Genomic DNA, 22,361 nt, shown 5'->3' with positions numbered 1-22,361 from the left:
GAGACTAAGGTTTACGATTTCAAAAGGGCTAACTTTACTAAATTAAGGCGACTAGTTAGGGAAGTGGATTGGACTAACATATTTAGGGATCTAAAGGCAGATGATGCCTGGGGTTACTTCAGGTTGAAGTTGCAGGAGTTGTCAGAGGCATGTATCCCGAGAAAGGGAAAACGGCTCGTAGGTAGCAGTTTTAGACCGAGTTGGATGAGCAAGCGTCTTAGAGGGTGATTAAGAAAAACAGAAAGCGTAAGGAGTGGAAAATGGGAGGGATCAGCAAAGAAACCTACCTTATTGAGGTCAGAGGGTGTAGGGAAGCAGTGAGAAAGGCAAAGAGCCGGGTGGAGATGGACCTAGCGAAGGGATTAAAACCAATAGCAAAAGGTTTTTTAGCCATATAAATAGGAAGAAAACCAAGAAGGAAGAAGTGGGACCGCTTAAAACTTTAAACGGAGTGGAGATTAGGGATAATCTTGGAATGGCACAATATCTGAACGAATATTTTGCCTCGGTCTTTAATGAGGCTAATGAAGGGCTAAGGAATAGTGATAGAGGGACTGATGGGAATGAAGATATGGGGGTAGACATTACGGTATCTGAGGTAGAAGCCAAACTTGAACAGCTAAACGGAAGTAAATCGGGGGGCCCGGACAATCTTCATCCTAGAATATTAAGGGAATTGGCGAGTGAAATTGCAAGCCCGTTAGCGATGATTTTTAATAAATCTCTAAACTCGGGGGTTGTACCGTTTGACTGGAGATTAGCTAATATAGTTCCTATATTCAAGAAGGGGAAAAAAAGTGACCCGGGTAACTATAGGCCTGTTAGTTTAACATCTGTAGTATGCAAAGTCATGGAAAAAATTTTAAAGGAGAGAGTGGTTACGGACCTTGAGGCCGATGGCAACTGGGACAAATTACAGCATGGATTTACGAAAGGTAGATCGTGCCAAACCAACCTGATCTCCTTCTTTGAGAAAGTAACAGATTTTTAGACAAGGGAAATGCGGTGGATCTAATATATCTTGATTTCAGTAAGGCGTTTGATACGGTACCGCATGAGGAATTACTGGTTAAATTGGAAAAGATGGGGATCGAAATGAAAATCCAGAGGTGGATAAGGAGCTGGTTAAAGGGGAGACTGCAGAGGGTCGTATTGACGGGGGAACTGTCGGGTTGGAGGGGGGTTACCAGTGGAGTTCCTCAAGGTTCGGTTTTGGGTCCGATTTTATTCAATCTATTTATCGCTGACCTGGGAACCAAGAGTAGGAGTGGGCTGATAAAGTTTGCGGATGACACCAAGTTGGGAGGTATTGCAAATTCGGAAAAGGATCGGGATATCCTCCAGGGAGATTTGGATGACCTTGTAAACTGGAGTATTAGTAACAGGATGAAATTCAATAGTGAGAAGTGTAAGGTTATGCATTTAGGGATGACTAACAAGAACTTTAGTTATAAGCTGGGGACGCACCAGTTGGAAGTAACAGAGGAGGAGAAGGACCTAGGAGTCCTGGTTGATTGTAGGATGACTATGAGTAGGCAATGTGATGTGGCCGTTAAAAAAGCTAATGCGGTCTTGGGATGCATTAGGCGAGGTATTTCTAGTAGGGATAAGGAGGTGCTAGTCCCATTATATAAGGCGTTGGTAAGACCTCATTTGGAGTATTGTGTGTAGTTTTGGTCTCCCATGTTTAAGAAGGATGAATTCAAACTGGAACGGGTACAAAGAAGGGCCACTAGAATGATCCGAGGAATGGAAAGCCTGTCGTATGAAAGGAGACTTGAGGAGCTCGGTTTGTTTTCTTTAACCAAAAGAAGGATAAGAGGAGATATGATTGCACTCTTTAAATATATCAGAGGGATAAATACCAGGGAAGGAGAAGAATTATTTCAGCTCAGTGCTAATGTGGACACGAGGACAAACGGATATAAATTGTCAGTCAGGAAATTTAGGCTTGAAATTAGACGAAGGTTTCTAACCATCAGAGGAGTGCAATTCTGGAACAGCCTACCAAAGGAAACAGTGGGGGCGAAGGACCTCCATGACTTTAAGATTAAGCTAGATAAGTTTATGGAGGGGATGGTATGATAGGATAACTGGCTTAGTCAATAGGTCAATAAAGTGCCACACTGGTAATTAGTACAATGGGTCAATGATAGGATATTGTTAGCCTTTTTCCAGAGGGTCTGGCTGGAGAGTCTTGCCCGCATGCTCGGGGTTCAGCTGACCGCCATATTTGGGGTCGGGAAGGAATTTTCCTCCAGGGTAGATTGGCAGTGGCCCTGGAGGTTTTTCGCCTTCCTCCGAAGCATGGGGCAGGGGTCGCTTGATTAAGGAGTGGGTGGATCGGCTTATGTGGCCTGCATCTTGCAGGAGGTCAGACTAGATGATCATAATGGTCCCTTCTGATCTTGAATTCTATGATTCTATGATTCTATGACCTACTGGCTGCCGCTTCCAGCAGCTCCCAGTGGCCCGGAGCAGCAATCCGCAGCCAGTGGAAGCCGTGATCGGCCGGACCTGTGGACGGGGCAGGTAAACACACCGGCCCAGCCCGCCAGGGGCTTTCTCTACATAAGTGGCAATGCCTTTTTGAGAAACCTTGGTCTGTAGGATCCATCTCTGCAGAAATATTTCTAAGTATTAGTGATAAGCCCAAGGACTGGAAGAATTTGTAATTCTAGAATGTCCAAACATAATTATCCCTTCCCCCACTCCCAAAAAACAAAAATGACTAGGAAGGAAGAAGCAACCACCCCAGTCCATTGCTAGTAAAAGATTTCAGTGGGTAAGAAAAATAATTAACAAAAAAAAATACACCTCTGTGACTAAAGAACAGTGGTGGAGTAAGGGACAGGCATGACAGACCTGTGCATAGGACCCCAGCCCCTGGAGTCATGTCAGTACATCAGAATCTCAGCTTTCATTTACCAAAAAAAGTAAGTTTCTATCCTTAATAGTGGCAAAGAAATGCTTGAAAATGTGACCCAAATGTAACCAAGGCAGTGATATCTGCCTGAGTCTGCAGAAAGCCCAGAACAATAGTTCTTAAAGACCTGAACTTCCTCATGCATATCAATGGGGTGTTTATGCCAAAATCCACTTTTCTGGGGAGACGCTGCCAACACCACTATGCCACACTCGTGCTTTGTCAGTTGCTCCCAGTAATATTTAAAAGTGATGAAATATATATTATCAAGCTGAACGGAGCAGTATCACAATGCCTTACTTCTCAGGACTTTGTAGTGGTGTTTACCACGTTAAACACAATGGGAACCCTAGATGACAGCTAATATAAGGGTATTCTCTGTCCCTCACTTCATTACTCCAGCCTCAGAGAGCGCTGTAAGGTTTTTCAGAAGCAGTGAGATTTAACTGAGCAGACCAAAAGGACTGTAAGGGAGCTAACAAACTTCTGGAAACTTGTTTTTAATAGGCATCTTTCACGTAAGTGAAGAACCAGGGGTGCTGCCAAACCCTCTGTTTTGAAGTGGATTCCATTTTATACAGGGTTTACAGTTTGGTTCAGTGGCTCTCAGCACCCCCTGACCTCTCAGTGTTAATGCATTTCACTGCAGACTAATCCTGCTTTGGGATAGTGAAGGCTACAGTTTTGTACTGGTGTATTACAACTAGGATAAATTTGTGATATTACATTTTTATGGTTAATCTAATCTAGTTTGGATCTTAGCTCTTTATCTGGGTATATATTTAAAAGTTTATATGCTGTAACTTAAGAACAATGGAACTAAAGAGTATTTTCAGTGCATTTTGTGGGTGAAAGTAACAGACCATGAATTTGGAAAAGCGGACTTGAAAGCAGTCTGTTCAAGATGAAATGAAAGTCATCAGCTGAGTAGCCTGTGCTGTATTCATTTGCATATATTGGGCCAGAATCTCTACTGGTATAAACAGATCTAGCTCCATTGAGGTCAATGGAACTATACTGATTTATATTGCCTGATAATATGACCTGTAAGAACACACAAGATCTGGGGTATTCAGGAACTGAAAAATTTAAGATAAACTTCAAAGGGAACTATAGGAAATCTTAAGAACATGGAAGATAAAATAGCTGGGCTGTGTTGCATCCTGATTTTATTTCATGGACTTAGGGGATGTCTACACTTGTAGAGTTTTTGTGCTGTAAGTTTCACCGGTGATAGGGAACCGGTGAAAGTAAATCACTGGTTTGTGTACTCACTCAATTCCTCAGGCGTCAGTGTTTACACTACCAGCATGTCCATCGATTATGAGAGCAGCGCTGTAGGGCAGCTATCCTACACTGCAATTCTCTCGATAGGCCTTGGGGGGGGGGTGAGCGGAAGGCATTCTGGGTTCCTGCTCAGTGGTCCGTGCTGCCCTGCTTCATGTCCCAGCAGCACCATTACTTCTTTGTTTCATTTGTGGCATTTTTTAAAAACCTCTCTGCTGTCTGGCTGCTTTCCCAGCCATATCTACGAGCAAAGGGAAAGGGAGTTTCAAACTTCCCAGGTCTTACAGGGGGAGGGGCAGACGTCCGTTTACCTTGTGTCAGAGCAGTGGAGAGGCTGGCCAGAGCAGTCACTTTTGGAACTGTGGGATATCCTTTGGAGGCCAAAAGGAGTTTACGCTGCTAGAACGTGTCTTCACTTTCACATCAGCGCAAAAACAACAGTGGTAAGAGCTATATGTCTCTCATGAAGGTGGTTTTCTTTAGTCATTAACAAGTATAGACGCTCCCGCGGTTTTAGCGCAGTAAAGGGACTTTTTGCACTTTAAATAGTAAGTCTAGACATAGCCTTAAGAATTGAGCTTTCCCTGAAACAAACCAGCACATGCATCAATCATGGGAGTTTATGGTATCTTCAGTAGATATGTGTTCCAAGGGTTGTTCTGGAACAGGAACTTATTCCGTTTCTGGAACTGTAGCTGATTGAACTTTTTTATTTTTCCAATTATTAATGTGCAGTATTCTGTGAGGAGTTTTGCTTTTATAAATAAAGCATATGTCTGAGCTACCAGAAAATCCTAAAACTAGGAAAACTCATTGACAAATAGACAGCAGCTGTTACAGCATTAAAATTTTCAGTGGCGCTTCCCAAAAGATCTTTGGCTATTTCAGTCACACTCTCAAGGCATGTGATCCTCCTTACAATATTCAAAAATAGAGCAATCTATAATGCTAGAACTGCATTTTATCTTAGATAGGACACATGTTCAGAGATACAGTGTATCTTAGAGGATACACTACTATTGAAAAAAGCAAGACACCAAAGTGGGAAGTGCACTGGACTGAGGATCCAGATTCTCTTTCCTGCCCTGCAGCTGACCTGCTGCATGATCTTAGACAAGTCATTCCTTTACACTAGGTTCCCCTTCCATCTCTTCTCTACTTACACTGTAAGCTCTTCAGAGCCAGGATTGCCTCTCACTGTGTATTTGTATAGAATCTAGCACTATGAGCCCTCATATCAGTTGGATCCTCAAAGTGCCACTGTAATACATTAATAATAATGGGTACTGTGTATTAACACACAGTATTGCAGAAAGGTGATTTACTGAGCTCTGTGCAGTGGACACAAAGATAATTTATTGTGCATACCTAAGCAGTTTGAATTGACAGCAACATACTATAAATCAGCTCTGACAATGCATCCCTCTTCCAACTTTTTCCTTTATACATATACATCTTAGAATAATTAGATTTGTTACTGAGAGACAGCGAACACGATTAAAGAGATTACTTGTGGCCATGCTGGCAGGCTGGGAAAAAATAATGAACTTAACAAAGCAAGTGGCACAGTAAATGATCGCTTATATTTCTTCATCCATTCCTCCAAAACCTTGCAAAATCTGGATGAAACTAAGAAGCCGTAGTCTATTCACCCTTGTTTTCTCAGCTAGGGAACAACATCTGCACAGCTACTGTCTGTGTTTTCTGCCTGTCCCAAGATGCACAAACAACATATCAATTGAAAATCATGCTGAAGATGATATACAAGGTAGGATGTCTAAAGAATGTCTAATGATTCAGGAGCACAAGTCCCATTTAAAGTCACTATAATCAGTGCATGAAAGTCAGTGGGTCTTCTGCTCCTGAGTCACTTAGAGGCTTCTGGAATTCCTACCCACCGCATTTAACTAAGCTCCCAAAAACTCAAAAGAACTAATCAGTTTACCATGATTATCCAACCCGCACACATCACCCTCTGATGAGCTCTACCTCTGAGTCCATCAACAGTGTAAGGCCCTAACTGAGCAAAGCACTTTAAGAACATGAATGTGCTTAAAACTGAGCACCTGCTTAAGTGCTTTACTAAACTGCTATCAGGATCTCAATAAGCTCAGTCAGGGCACAGAGGCAAACCTGAGGCTGAGACTAGCAGACGAGTTCATAGGTTCCAGGCCAGGGTCGATAACAAGGGCCAGAGTCCAAGACAGGCTTGAGGGTCTGAGTCAGGAGGCAAAGTCCTAATCAAGCCAAGGTCAAAGCCAGGAATTGAGCAAGGAACAGTCATAGCAGCTACAGGAGCTCCACCATGTTACCTGGACACATCCTAGGGGTTATATAGGGCAGGAAGCCAATCAGAAGCCATGAGACTGCTGTCTGTCAAACCCTTGAGGCAGAACTTCCCATGGTCTATGTCCCTAGTGGGTCATGGGATGTGGAGTGCCAGATGGTTACAGCTGCTGCTATTGGTAGTTCTGTAGTCTGGGTTCTAGATGTGTGAGGTCTTACAACTGGGGCCTATTAGATGACCCCTCCCAATACTAGGAAATATGTAACAGCTTCCCAGCTTATCTGACAATAAAGAACAGGAGAACCCCATTTATCTGCCTCTCTATTATCCAAAAAAACAGTGTATACAGGCCTAGAAGTAGGTGATCTTATCTCTGGTCACTAGACAGCGCTTCAGCCTGATACTTTCCCATTCTCTGGATTATCCAAATTTTTGATTATCCGATCTGGCCCCAGTTCCAATTAGATCTGATAAACGAGGTTCTGCTGTACACCAGAGGCTTTCCGTCATAATGCATTTTAGAAAGAATTCTTTAGTGTTTCTCAAAATGTAACATTTAGCAGGTTGCGGGGAGTTTATTTACAGAATGATATATCCCAAATCTGAAACTGCTAAAAACTAGCTTGAAATCATCAGTAAGACTAGTTGCAAAACAACTAATTACTACACAATGAAGACATTGGATGTTTGATTCTGCAAAAATTAGGGCTAGAAAAGAAGACATACATAGAAGATAAAGTTCCTTTAAGGATATCATCCTGCCTTCTTTAGGCACCTAACCCTGGAAAAGCAGTGGAAAAGTAATGTTACTGTATGCTAATACTCTGACTGGTGATCCCCACCCATCCCATTTCTACTATGAGCACCATACTCTGGTGATACTTAATCACCTTTTGCTAGTCAGCAAGTGTTCGTGCACAGACAATGCAGACCATGCCTAAGATATCAGGAATATCTTACTACATTTCCCACTGCAGGTGGACTGCAGTGTGGTCTCTGTAGAGTCTGTGGGTAGCCAGACTGAAAGCAGAAGAAAGCCTTAAGCTCCATGTCTGCCTAGAGATTTTCTTGCGTGTGCATAGTGGCACACAACAGTCTGGTCATGTATTTCAATCCTCATCCATCTCTAAAAAATAAAATGACTAGTATGAAGGATAATGACAACTGATCCTTGCAACCACATTACATGAGTTGTAGCAATTTTTGTGCACCTTGACGCAAAAGGAGACCTTTCATCCGAAGACCTAAGGTAATTACAAATGAGTAATGCCTGTTGTTCTGCATTGTTAAGGATACACTGTGGAGGAATTTGTAGTAGTATCAGTCTCACAGCTCCCACTCAGTAGTGCTTATCAGCAGCAGAGCTAATCCATCAAAAAGTGCTTAGAGGGGAATGTCTACAAGAAAGGGAAAGGTATATCAAAACATGAGTGACAATCTTATTGACTCAACCTCGATTATTCTTAAAATACTATATTATATAGATACACATACGCAGTATAATTCACATTTCAGTATGATAAGAAAACACTCAGACAGCTAATATAAAATTTTCACTTTAGACACAGTACAAATTAAATTTGAGAAGATTATACAGTAAAGCATCATAGTGTTTCAAAACTGGTATTCACCATACATAGAAATATTGTAGACCACAGATCTATAATTCGCATTGTATTAAGTTTCTTCTGGTACTTTTTTTAATATATCTGTAGAAAGGATATTTCCCCTCCCCATTATTATTTTAATATAGTAGACGGTGTGTGTGTGTGTGTGTGTGTGTGTATGTATGTATATACACACATATGATATATGTAATCTCTGAACACTCTTGGTATAGTATGATAGTCATATCCATACCATTTGCGCTTGATTTCACTACGTAATTTAAAAAATGCCCCAGATTTAATGCATCACTTCCAATGCCCCCCTCCGCCCTACATCTGCCAGACCAATTTCATGACGTTAGAAGAACGCAGAACTTTTATATGTTTCAGATTATTTCAGCCTGCTAGCAAAGTAACATTGTTCCAGATTATCTTGACATGAATCCAAGGAGATATTAAAGAAAATAATGAGTTTAGCACATAAATTCACATGCTGGAAAGTCTCATGCTCTGGATCCCTGATATGAAGAAATACCAATAAAGCGGTAATCTAAACTGTTGTTAGCATAATTTTAGTGCTGAGTGCTGTTCTGCTTCAGCTATAAATGTGATTGAGACATATGCTTGCTCTGATGGAGAAAATTAGCAGAGGGTTACCCCTTTCCCTAAGAAGATTAAACTAGAAAGAAACAATAATAATCTGCTTTCCCATAAAAGAAAACAGACCATAGTTTAAAAGGGTATCATCTTAATAGAAAGATTATTTTGGCAGTTTCCAACCATGTAGGTATAGAACCACATTGCTTAATTCAACCTCATTTGGGAAGCAACTGTATAAATAGACTGTGTTGCAAAAAAAACAGCATGAAACCACAGAATCCATAGCATCCATAGTGGAATTTGCCATGGGTGCACAAAATGGAAAGCAGTGACTGCATGGTGTGACTCCCCCCACCCCGGCCCTTAATCGAGGCCTGTACAAGCCCCAGAGAGATAATGTAGGCTCTGGGGGTTGGAAGAGAGCATATATTCCTAGAAAGCAATCAGGACCATAGTCACTCTCTGTGGCATCGCCTTTCCTTAGAACTGCAGGGAATTTGAAGCACAAGGTAATACTTACTCCTCATGTTAGCATTCTAATACTGGATTCTCAGCCTCTCAAATGGAGCCACTGACCACAGATCCCAAGAGCTCCCTGCAAACGTTTATCAGCTGTGATGAGCAAAGTTCCAATTACCAGTTCACGAATCAAAGCTCTTTACCCATCCCTGGAACATCAGTAAGCAAAAGTAGCCAGAACCCAGGGATCATTATCCTCATTTAACCAAGGAGGAAACTGGGACAGACTACAGGACTGGGCTATTTACGGAGAACATAAAGCTATTTTTTTCTTATTCATACCCATGTTACTCTCACTTTTTGAATGACGATGTAAAACGCTAAATGAAGTTTTATTTGCACGAAATTTGAAAATGCCCTAGGAAGCAGGCTTCAGAAAAGATTTACTATTAGATTTGTTATTAATTTTGTACATCTATTAATAATATTTATTTTGCTCTCAAACAGGAGCCCACTGGGGTAGGTCTTGTGGCAGAAGAATGTCCTTTCCTGAGGGAAGAGGGGAATTTACTAAAGCTGAATGTTCCTAGGCCCAGAACTCAAACATAAGGACTCATCCACCTGAGAGGTACTTTCTATGTCATTCCAATTTTCTCCTGTGCAGTTAGTATTCTGTATAATTTCCTTCCCGCTTATGTACATGTTTAAAAGCATTTTTCGCCTGCTAAAGTGCAACAGTCCACCAGCAGGAAAGCTAGACTCACTAGCCAATCAGGACTCATTAAAGTTATGCAAGCTACACAAGATGACTCACTTGACAAAATAGGAGTGCTTAGGAGCATTGACAAACCCTGGCTGGATCCTGTGGAAGTAATGATTTTATAAATGGAGAAAGAGGTGGCACAACTGCTGAGCTGATGCTCATAGGAGGAGAATTAGGTCCAGCTCCTGCTGAGTTTCCTTCTTAGTGCAAAAAGCAGAAGATGAAGTCCTACCAACTATAATTTCTATTACATTTGTTACAAGTACCGCATCTTCCCCCGCGTTTTCTATCCTCTGAGTTGCCTTTTCTTATATCCTCCATTTTGGTACTGTCAGTCCCTTGATGAAAGTCCACTAAGTACCATTCTTTTTCTTATATTAGCCTCCTTTAAAAGAGAAGAAAAAAGTCCAAAATGGATTTTTTTGCTTATTTGCCTTTCAGATCAAACCCCCAAACCTGGATGGCTCAGAAGACTGATGATGGGATAGAAGAGTCTTTCACCTATCACTCATGAGTATACTCTGATCTATAACAGAAGTGATGGACAATTTGTATACCGTCTAATAGCTATTCAATGACTTAGGCACAAATTTGTGGTCTTTGTCAGATTCTTGGTGGTCCAAATCATTAAAACCATCACCACCACTACTTTTGCTAGAAGTTGTGGTGAAGAGGACAAGCACATTGTGACAAGGCAGTCTGAAGAAGTTTACAATGTTCTTGTCCGTTCTGTAAGTAAACAGAGGAATTTAGTCTCCTTGGCTATCAATCTGGCTTCTTTCATGAGTAAGGCTGTGTATCTGTCACGGAGGTCACTGACTTCTGCAGCAGCTGGTGCAGCCCCTGGGCCAGCAGCAGCAGTTTAGGTGTGTGGGAGGAGGCTCAGGGCTGGGGCAGGAGGTTGGGGTGAGAGGCAGTGCTTACCTGGGAGGGGCTCCCCGGCTCCCACTGGCATGTCCCTGCAGCTCCTAGGCGGATGGGCCTGAGGGCTCCGCATGTTGCCCCTACCTGCAGGCGCCACCCCTGCAGCTCCTATTGGCTGTGGTTCATTGCCAATGGAAGCTGCAGAGCCAACACTTGTGGCAGGAGCAGCGCGCAGAGCCCCCCTGGCTGCCCCTCTCCTAGGAGCTGCAGAGACATGTCAGTCGGAGCCGGGTAGGGAACCTGGCAGCCCCACCACCTCTCCCGCCACAGCACCAACAGGAGTCCTGGGCTGTGTGCCGCTGCCTGCCCTCCCTCCCCAGCACCAGCGGGGGCCCCGGGTCAGGCGCTGCCACCTGTCCACCCCCCAGCATGGGTCCTGGACTGTGTGCCACCACCCTGCACTCCACCAAATCAGCACCAGCAGGGGTTCTGGGCCGCACGTCGCCATCCTGCACCCCCACATCAGTGCCAGTGTGGGTCCCGGGCCATGCGCCGCTGCCAGTGTCTCATCCCAGTACCAGTGGGGATCCCGACCCACCCAATCCCCAGGACCACGGCACTCCGGCCCAAATTTTAGTTAGGGGTATATAGTAAAAGTCATGGACAGGTCACAGGCCGTAAATTTTTGTTTCTTGCCCCTGTCCTGTCCGTGACTTTTACTAAAGATACCTGTGACTAAAACATAGCCTTATTCATGAGCATTAAAACAATCAGTTAGAAAAGAACAGCTAAATTACATTGAGCAATTTCACAACTTTACAGATTAAAAAAAAAAAAACTTCTCAGCAGTTATGTTCTCCAAACTCTTTCCCTTGTGAGTTTAAGCACCAGTGATCATGTCCAGCAAGTATATATTTGTTCCTTGAAAATGTGCAGTAGCAATTTCAAGTTACCATTTCATCTTCAGCTCTAACCCTTACTGTCATGTAAACAAAGTCTGGTTTGGGGCCTAATTCTTTGTTCACAAATTTAATGCAGTTACTCTGGATTTACACTACTGTAACTGAGAGCAGAATTTGGCCTTTGGCGTCATCCCAAAGTTACACTGAATATAGCTCAGAGCAGAATGTATCTCTTTGATTTTGCTTTCCAAAATCAATCAAAATGAAAGCACAAATGTGCCTGTTTTGGTCCATGCATGAAACATTTTTTGCACAGTTCCAGTATTGCTGAAAGAAATGTAGTCTGGCTACCATGAAGTCAAATACCTCAGTTATTCTTTTATTCTTGACTGACCAGTTTTCTCCTTGATAATCTCTTAGTTCTTTTTAACAGCAGCTTTGTGAACTGCAGATACAGTTGTATAAATCTTAGTTCAATGAACTTGCAACCGTTAGGACACAAACCCTCCTTTGAGGTTATCCTGCCATTCTACATACAGCTACTCAAGGAATTCAAGAGTGATGCCACCTGCTCAGCTTCCCTGCCCCAGGAGGTGAATGAATCATCCTTCACAGCCCCAAAGGTGCACGTTCCAATGTCACTCCTGAACCTTGACTTCTGATTGTCATAAATTCTGCAGTGCAGATAGCTTGTCTTTACTGAAATTAGAGACCCCAACTTTCAGGATCACAGTAGTGAGAGATGAAAAAGACCAATTAAATCATTAAGCTCAGCCTTGGGCAGGGGAGAATTCCTCCCTCATATACCCAGATAGCAGGATATAACAGATAATAACTGATACTATGCTGAATCTTAGCCATATAAAGACAGTAGGCCTGATCCTACTGAAGTCAAGTATAGCTGATCTGGAATTTTTCAATTAACCATTTTTTTGTCAAAAAAATGCCAATTTGTCAAAACCAGTCCTTTCTGGAAGAAAAGGGTAGGTTTTGCTAAACATCTGAACCAGGACACTTTTGGAAAAAGTTATGAAATTGTTGAAACTTCCCATTTTGATACTTCCAAAATGAAAAATTTTGGATTTACTGATTTGAAAGGACTTTTTGTATAGAAATTTAAGCTAATTATAGTACTTAATAATAATAATAATAATATCAAAATGGTTGAAATTGAAACAAAACATTTTGGTTGACTTGAACTGAGGAAAAAATCAGATTTTTAGTTTGAGAGTTTTTTTTTTTTTAAATTGACTGTTTGGAACAGAAACATTTCCAAACTCTGAAAAATTCTCATGGGATGGGGAAAGCGTTTTCCACCCAGCTCTAGCCAATACATAAGAGTTTTGCCATTGACATCAATAGAAGTAGAATAGCACCCACTGCTACTTCTTTCACAATAAAACTCACTCTCTCTCACACACTCTCTGTTCTCCCTAATTTTCATCATGTAATTGCAGTGGCTTTATCAGGTCTAGTTTTAGGGTTTATGAAGCCCTAGGTAAATAAGAAAATATCTACCTTTGCATCCCGCAGTTACCTGCACAAAGAGGTAATTAACACTTGCTGCCCTCAGCTAATGTCTGGTCTACCTGTTGATAAAGCCCAAGGCTGCCTTTGTCCTCTGAACACTGCACTGTTGCTATTATTGCTCCACTACACTATTAAACTCCTGGTGGCAAGTTAAAGCACCAGCTAAACCTAGTGGGCTTCTTGATTAAAATGGTGAAAAGATTGCATCCTACTGTCAATAATTGTTTAGATCTCTTAAAAGAAAAAAAAATACCTTCTGGCAGAAATGTAATTACGAGACAAACACTATACTCCCTGGTTTAGAGCATATGGAGAAAAGGTCAACTATCAATTAGGCTGTAGAACAAAATATTCTCATACCAAGAAACGAGGAGGATCAATGAAAAGAAACTTTTCTATTTGAGACTAAAAATGTTTTTCTTTTTAGTTACTATATTGAATGTAAATCAATAATCACATTCAGAAGAAAGGGGCCCCACTGGCCTCTAACTCCTAAGAGCAAACTCAAAATAAAGTCTGAAGCAAAAACATATGAAAGCACCTAAACTCAGTGTTATGGCTACTACTCCATCTGCAATTCAACAGGCTGTGCCTACTGTAGATGTCACAGTGTGTACAGTATGTAATATCATACCTAGATGACACCAAGAAATAAAGTGATGGGCATGTTAAATACTTGGATTAGGTGGATACATAGTAGGCCAGGTCCTCATTTGGTGTAAATCAGTGTAGCTCCTGATCCACTAGACCTGGGCAAATCATCTACCATCAAGAGGTCTCTCCACAAAATGAAAGGGATGCAAAAAAAAAAAAATAGTTCAGGAAATTTCAAATTAAGGTAAACCCAAGCCCCAGATTTCAGACCCAGATCTACACGGTCACAAAGTTCATGGTTAGTTTGATTGAGAGTTTTAGTTTAGCCCACTACAAATATAAGGTCCAGTCAAAACAAAGCTCAGATCTAGATCTGAGCTTTCCCAAATTTGCAGATATTTGGATTCAGGATTTTGGTTTAATTCCATTTGAATTTAAAATGAGGCATTTGTGGTCTTAGCACAAATAACATTTTCTGAGCAGCCTGATTTCATTTATAAATCTGGCATTTTAGATTTCCAATATGATGCCATTCCTGGGTATAGTTGTGTCTAAATGAGGGACATTCCTTGCAATGAAGCTGAACTGGGGGAGTCTAACTGATTCTTTTCAAAAAAATTCTGAATTACATTTTTCAATACAATTTCACTAAAAAACCCCAATAACTGTTTTCATTAGTGGCTTATCAAACCAGCCTTTTATAATTCATTTTCCATTAACTAAATTTTTAGAATGATCTCATCAGAAACTGCAAGGAATCAATCTGACTTTCTTGATCTTATATCTTTTCTCTGGAATGGGGAGAGGTCTGTCCTGAAGCTTTCATGCTGAAACACTGTCTCTGCCTTGAGACTTACTCAATTCCACTTAATAATTAACTATAAATTACGTTGAATGCATATTTAATCTTTACTAATTAGAGGACTCCTTAAAAAGAGTCAAACTTCTCTGTGTTTCTGAAATACCCCAGAGAATATCAAGTCAATTGATAAGTGCACCTCTACCCTGATATAACGCTGTCCTCAGGAGCCAAAAAATCTTACCATGTTATAGGTGAAAACGCATTATATCAAACTTGCTTTGATCCACCGGAGCACGCAGCCCTGCCCCCTCCAGAGTGCTGCTTTACTGTGTTATATCTGAATTTGTGTTATATCGGGTCGCATTATATTGGGGTAGAGGTGTATATCTAGCAGACATCTTAAGCCTCGTCTACACTACGCGTTTAAACCGGTTTTAGGAGCATTAAACCGATTTAACGCCACACCCGTCCACACTAAGAGGCCCTTTATATCGGTATAAAGGGCTCTTTAAACCAGTTTCTGTACTCCTCCCTAACGAGAGGAGTAGCGCTAATATCAGTATTACCATATCGGATTGGGGTTAGTGTGGCTGCAGATCGACGGTATTGGGTTCCAGGCGGTATCCCACAGTGCACCACTGACCGCTCTGGACAGCAATCTGAACTCGGATGCAGTGGCCAGGTAGACAGGAAAAGCCCCGCGAACTTTTGAATATTTCCTGTTTGCCCAGCGTGGAGCTCCGATCAGCACGTGTGGCGATGCAGTTAAAAATCAAAATAAAGAAAGAGCTCCTGCATGGACCATGCAGACGTGATCGCTGTAAGGGCAGGCAAATCTGTTCTATCAGCGCTCCGTTACAGAAGATGAATTAAAAAACATTTTTAAAAAATCTCCAAACAGACGCCAAAGCAGGGACTCAGCGCACTGCTGCGTGACAAGCGTAACGGAAAGCCAAGGAATCAAATGGACGCTCATGGACTGGAGGACTCAAGCTATCCCACAGTTCCTGCAGTCTCTCTGAAAAGCATTTGCATTTTTGGCTGAGCTCCAAATGCTTCTAGGGTCAAACACAGTGTCCGCGGTGGGTCAGGGCATAGCTCGGCAATTTACGCACCCCCCCACCCACCCCCAGAAGTGAAAGGGAAAACAATCCTCTCTTGACTCTTTTACATGTCACCCTATCTTTACTGAATGCTGCAGATAGATGCGATGCTGCAGCACTCAACACCAACATCTTTGCTCCCCCCCCCCGCCATGGGTGGCTGATGGTGCAAAACGACTGGTACCCGTCCTCATCATCAGCCTATTGGCACATGGGGCAGTGCAAAAGGGCTGGAAACCATGCTGACTAGCATCCGTCAGGTCGATCAAGGGCGCCTGGCCCTAATTTTTCCTGGTAGATGGTGCAGTATGGCTGATAACCATCATCATCATAGCAACAGGGGGCTGAGCTCTGTCAGCCCTCACCCTTCATGTGTAAAAAAAAGATTCAATTGCCCCTGGACTAGCAGAGGGATGCTGGGCTCCTCTCCTCCACTCTCCTTACTGTCCTGTCTGGACTATCATAGCAGCTGGAGGCTGCCTTCCACTCATTTCTCACTAACAAGTCAGTGTGTCTTATTCCTGCATTCTTTATTACTTCATCACACAAGTGGGGGGACAATGCTACAGTAGCCCAGGAAGGCTGGGGGAAGAACGGAATCAACAGGTGGGGTTGTTGCAGGAGCACCCCCTGTGAATAGCATACAGCTCATAATTTCTGCAGGATCTGACACAGAGCAGCTGTGCTCTCTGATACAGTGGTTTTCTAGTACACTTGCCCATATTTTAGGCAGGACTGATTCTATTTTTAGATACCAAAAAGGAGGGATTGACTCTGGGAGTCATTCCCAATTTTGGCTTTTGCGCCCCTGGCTAAGAGCAGCCAGGGGCACTTATGACAGCAGCAAATGGTGTAAAATGACTGGTAGCCATCATCATCTTTTTACCAATTTATGGATTGGTAGATGGTGCAGTATGGCTGGTAACCATCTCTGCTGTCATGCAAAGGCAAAAGCATGCTGCTGTGTAGCGCTGCTGAATCGCCTCTGTCAGCGGCATCTAGTACACATACGGTGACAGTCACAAAAGGCAAAACAGGCTCCATGATTGCCATGCTATGGCATCTGCCAGGGCAATCCAGGGAAAAAAGGCACGAAATGCTTGTCTGCCGTTGCTTTCCCAGAGGAAGGAGTGACTGATGACATTTACCCAGAACCACCCACGACAATGATTTTTGCCCCATCAGGCACTGGGATCTCAACCTGGAAATTCCAAGGGGCGGGGGAGGCTGCAGGAACTATGGGATAGCTACGGAATAGCTACCCACAGTGCAACGCTCCAGAAGTCGATGCTAGCCTCGGACCGTGGACGCACACCACCGATTTAATGTGTTTAGTGTGGCCGCGCGCACTCGATTTTATACAATCTGTTTTACAAAACCGGTTTATGCAAATTCGGAATAGTCCCGTAGTGTAGACGTACCCTTAGACATCTTGCAGATTATAAAACATGTATATATAGTATGATTCATGCCAATGAGAGAGGCATATATAAGAAGAAAAAATTCTGGTTACAGTATTTAACAATTCCCTTTGTTATTTGTATAAACTTACTGTTCAAAAATTGCTTGCTTGCATGTGAATGTTTTTCTCTACAGTTTGAGGAACGCAATAATATTACATTAGTAATCACTCATTTTCATTTAATATATTTACCTAAAGCTTATGTGAATACTTTGTGAGCATCTACTAGGTTCAATTCCTTCATTACTCAGTTAACCCATCTGCCCCCAGGACTTGCCGTCACTGAGGATTCTTATTGGAGCTACACATAGCTGTGAGGAGTCAAGTTGGCAAACATAAAATTGGATAATAGTGTAGACTAAGTCAAGTTGTGCTCAGAATCATGTCAGTCATGTTAAACTTTGCTGTTGAAGGCATCATAGATAGCTCTTGGAAAAAAGATTACAAAAATGCCTCTGCACTGTGAGACCATTCTATTATTCTGCTGTTTATGAAGGCCCTGTCTTGGCCATGCTTATACTATGAACCCACTTAGACTCTATTGCAGGGCTGGACAAACTACAGCCCGCGAGCCAGATTCAGCCCAGCAGCCATTTTAATCCGGCCCTCGAGCTCCCGCTGGGGAGCAGGGTATAGGGCTGCCCTGCTCCGGTGCTCCAGCCGGGGAGCAGGGTCAGGGGCCACTCTGTGTGGCTCCCAGAAGCAGCAGCATGTCCCCCTCTGGCTCTTACGCATAGGGGTGGCCAGGGGCTCTGCATGCTGCCTCCGCCCCAAGTGCTGCCCCTCCAGCTCACATTGGCTGGGAACCATGGACAATGGGAGCTGCAGGGGCGGCGCCTGTGGACGGGGCAGCGCAGCAGAGCCACCTGACCGCGCCTCCTCATAGGAGCCAGAGGGAGAGACATGCCGCTGCTTCCAGGAGCTGGTTGAGGTAAGTGCCGCCCAGAGCCTGCACGCCTGAGCCGCCCCCTGCACCAGCCCTGAACCCCCTCATGTCTTCTGAACCCCTCTGTCCCAGCCTGGAACACCCTCCTATACCCCCAAACCCCTCATCCCCAGCCCCACCCCAGAGACCGCACCCCCAGCCGGAGCCCTCACCCCCCCCCCCGCCTCCCGCACCTTCCCCTCCCCGCCCCAGAGCCTCCTCCTGCACCCTGAATTCCTCACTTCTGGCCTGAGCCCACACCCCCTAGCCAGAGCCCTCACCCCCTCCCACACCCAACCCCAATATTGTGAGCATTCATGGCCCGCCATACAATTTTTCTACCCAGATGTGGCCCTCGGGCCAAAAAGTTTGCCCACCCCTGTTCTATTGCATAGTTAAGAGATAATATTACTTGACCAGGTTTAAAAACTCTGCTTACCTTCAGTGGTTTCAGTAAGTTCAGAAAAGTTACATATTACCGTCAAACAATTAGACCTCCAGGAGATTCCTTTATTGTAGCTTCAGCTGTATTTCCTTCAGATAATACAAAATTAATTGATTTGACACACATCAATCTTCTTTAAAGTTCTGAACTGATAAGACCACTGACACTTGCAGGCTGCTTTGGAAGACCATGATGGCAAAACATGCCATGCAATCTCTAGACAAACAATTCAATAGAGCAGAGAATTCCGATCACTTTGAAAAAGCGTTAGTGGCCACACAAAATGTGTGTCCTTTGAAAGGACCAACAAAATCCACAAAGGCGAGCTGCCATCAATTCTCACATCTTGTTCACAGATGCACATCCAGCATTTTCATTTTTTTTCCAGCATATCTCTTATATAAAAAAGGCTGTTCTCTTTCCTTCAACAGTCCGATCTAGCCCAGGCCACCAAAATTAACTTTAAGCAATTTCCTTCAAAAGCACCACACCACAGTGTTCAGTGTGACACTAATGCAGCATACGTTGTCTTAAAGGTAGTGGGGTAATATCTCTAAACTCCTATAATAAACATCCAGCCTGAATGGAATACGTTCTTCTGATATTCCTAACGCAACACAATGTCCACAGTGGGACTGGATCCACCCATGGATATTTCCTTACTTGTAAAGAAATCACAGATGTTATTATTATTTATATTACTGTAGCACCAGAAGGTCCTCTCAAAACTGAGGCCCCATTGAGCTAAGCACTGTACACACACATAATAAGAAACAGTCCCTGACTCAAATAACTTAGTCGTATTTGAGATAAGAAAGTTGGGATCTCAAGAGATCTTCAAGTCCAGCCCCCTGCACTGAGGCAGGACCAAGTAAACCTAGACCATCCCCAACAGGTGTTTGTCCAACCAGTTCTTAAAAACCTCCAATCATGGGGATGCTGCAACCTCCCTTGGAAGCCTGTTCCAGAGGTTAACTACTCTTACAGTTAGAAAGTTTTTCCTAATTTCTAACCTAAATTTCCCTTGCTGCAGATTAATCTCATTAATTCTCATCCTACCTTCAATGGACATGGAAAACAATTGTTCACAGTCCTCTTTATACATCCCTTAATATATCTGAAGACTTATCAGGTCCCCCTCAGTCTTCTCTCCTCAAGACTAAACATGCTAAACTAAACAGTTTTTTTAACCTTTCCTGATAGGTCAGGTTTTCTAAATCTTTCATCATTTTTGTGGCTTTCCTCTGGGCTATCTCCAATTTGTCCACATCTTTCCTAACGTGTGGCACCTAGAACTGGACTCACTACTCCAGCTTGAGTCCTCACCAGTGTCAAAGAGCGTGGGACAAATTCCTAAATCTTTTTCCCCTATTTTGTCAAAATAGAAAATGTCAGCTGGTAAAACAATGGTTGAATGGCAAAGACAAGCCCCCTATATTGCCATAAGGTTCTGCCTTCTCACATAGTAAATTATTTATTTATCTATCTAGCATATTCTAACTGTGCCCATCACTATTTGAGCCCCTCAGTATCTCAGATCCCACCTTTGAATTCTGTTGGCAGCTGAAGGCAGAAAGCCAGGAAAGAGGTCAGTTCTTATTGTACTGGAGCCACTTCTGCTTTTGTTGGAGATAACTGCTAGGCACAGTCATTCACTCCTAAGTCACCACTTCACATCTAGTTTGGGTTGTGTTAATTAAAAATGCGGCTTGCCATTTAAAATGAATTGTTGGTTTCAGTCCATTTGCTAGTGAACTTGTGTCCACATCACAAACCATCAAGAGGGGGCTATGGAGTAGGAAGTACTCACCACCTACCAGGTTAGGGTTGAGGCATATTAAAGCATCCTGGGGACATCTATACTGTACTGCAGATACATTACTGCTGGGTCTACAGTAGTTAGTACAGAACCTTTCAGTCCCAATTTTGTGTTTACTGAGGCAGGATGCAGCCCTTCAAGGGCATTACTTGCATGTGGTTTAAAAAGTGTCCATTTAACAAATCATTCAGTAAGACCAATATCACAGCTACCAATTTGTTTTCCTAAACTGATCTGAAGATTGTGGATTAAATCCACACCTAGACAATAACAAACTACTTTCAGCTAATTTCTAAAGGAGTCTGCAAAGAGTGCTGTAGCTGCTGACCATGGGTGAAATCCTGGCCCCTTTGTATTCAATGGGACTTCAACTGGGATTTCATCCTGGGATGTTAGCTTTCAAGGTGTCATTCTGATTTGCACAGTTTTTTACAATATAGCTGATCATCCAGGTGACTTTCATAATACTGGGGATCCCATCAGAGCAAAGGCTGCTGCTTTTAATTAAAACTTGCTTTAAATTTAAATAATACAATAATGAGTTTAAATAATATTTAAAGTGGCCTCCACTCCGCAGACACCAAAAGGCATTTACAAAGAACATGGGATGTAGAGGAAAAGGATGTAAAAGTTTAGGGTCAGATTCTGATACCTTCACTCATGTTGTGTTCTCCCTTACTCAGCAAATTGTCCCGTTGACTTCAGTTGGAACACTTCTAGAGTGAGGCACCTTTCATCAAGAGTAAGGGAATTGCTGCCACAGGCTGTGTAGACATACCTAGAGAGTTCACACAAGATGTTATTTTTCCATTCCTAAACTGAGGAAACTTACTCTGAGAGGAGACGTGACTTGCCTAATAGTAGTAGATAGTAGTCGTGGCAAAGCTAGGAATGGAACCTTGCTTGCTTGGTTCAGTCACTGCTACATCCACCAGACCAGCCCTCCTTAAACTATGGGGCAGAATCTTGAAGCTGGTGACAAGGGGGCACCTGCTGGGTCACAATCTTGCAGTTAAGAAAGCAGCAACAAAACTCAGCAAAATCATTATAGTTGTCAGGGCAGGGAAAAGGAGCAACTTGCTCTTTCCCCACTTTTCCTCCTGCATCTGACTCTCCTCTGTTCCTCCTCCACCCACTCCCAAAGAACACCCTCCCCTACTCCGCTCCTGGAGAACGAACATGGCATTTCAAAGAACTCCATGCTGGATTCACAAGCTCCCTGGAGCTGAGTTGTGTGGGGGAAGGAGAGAGAAGCCATCCCAAGAGCATCCCCCACATCTAGCACACCAGTGCCCATAACAAGTTAGTGTAATTTAGAGCAGCCTGAGGCTGCTCTAAATTACATTATGGGGTTGGTCCACACGTGGCAGCCCCTGGGATCATGGCTTAAAGCTATTGCTCCCCCACCTCCTCAGGGTTTGGCACAGCAGCCTCAAAACTTCATTGAAGGACAGAGAAGCATTAGAGCAAAAGTGCAAAAAGAATCAGAGTTGATCTGAGAGTAGGATAATTTCATAATCAGTGTTTTTGCCTGTTATAAAAAGGAATGTACTCCCCTGACTGTCAGAAGATGTTCTTCAATATGGGTTATTTTCTTGGCTTTTAATTACATTATCATACGTATCTCTCTTTCTCAGACTCATCAGGACGCTGACAGACCTGGTATCTGACCTGCATCTCAGGAAACACCATTTGTGTGCCATTGGAAAAATCCCACCCTGCAATGCATGCACTGGAGATGCATTGGGAGAAAAAAATCGCAGTGCTGATTTTCATGAGATATCTCTTCTCACTCTCTCCCAGCCTCCTTTATGCAGACACACACGTTGCTGGGTTTAAGGGCTCTGGTAATGGGACAAATATGGTCTACTTTACTGCTTAAGTCGATCTATATTACACTGCTCAGGGATACGAAAAAGCCCCCTCCCCCAAGCGACACAAGTTTTGTGCTGTCCGCACCAGCGCTATGTCAGTGCAAGACGTTCT

General features: G+C 43.1%; 1 long non-coding RNA gene across 1 annotated transcript; it reads left to right on the top strand.

The window, feature by feature from the left end:
* Nucleotides 1–2,470: 2,470 nt before the first annotated feature.
* Nucleotides 2,471–22,298, top strand: LOC120398563. Its single transcript, XR_005594540.1, has 5 exons — nt 2,471–2,532; nt 9,674–9,794; nt 10,371–10,660; nt 21,059–21,117; nt 22,013–22,298. It is a non-coding gene; the product is annotated as an uncharacterized LOC120398563 (long non-coding RNA).
* The last annotated feature ends 63 nt before the right edge of the window (nt 22,299–22,361 follow it).

This window comes from Mauremys reevesii, linkage group 2 (assembly GCF_016161935.1).
Source record: "Mauremys reevesii isolate NIE-2019 linkage group 2, ASM1616193v1, whole genome shotgun sequence".
Classification (NCBI taxonomy): Eukaryota; Metazoa; Chordata; order Testudines; family Geoemydidae; genus Mauremys; species Mauremys reevesii.
The sequence above is the reverse complement of the archived record's forward strand: the minus strand, read 5'-3'. Positions and strand labels throughout refer to the sequence as shown.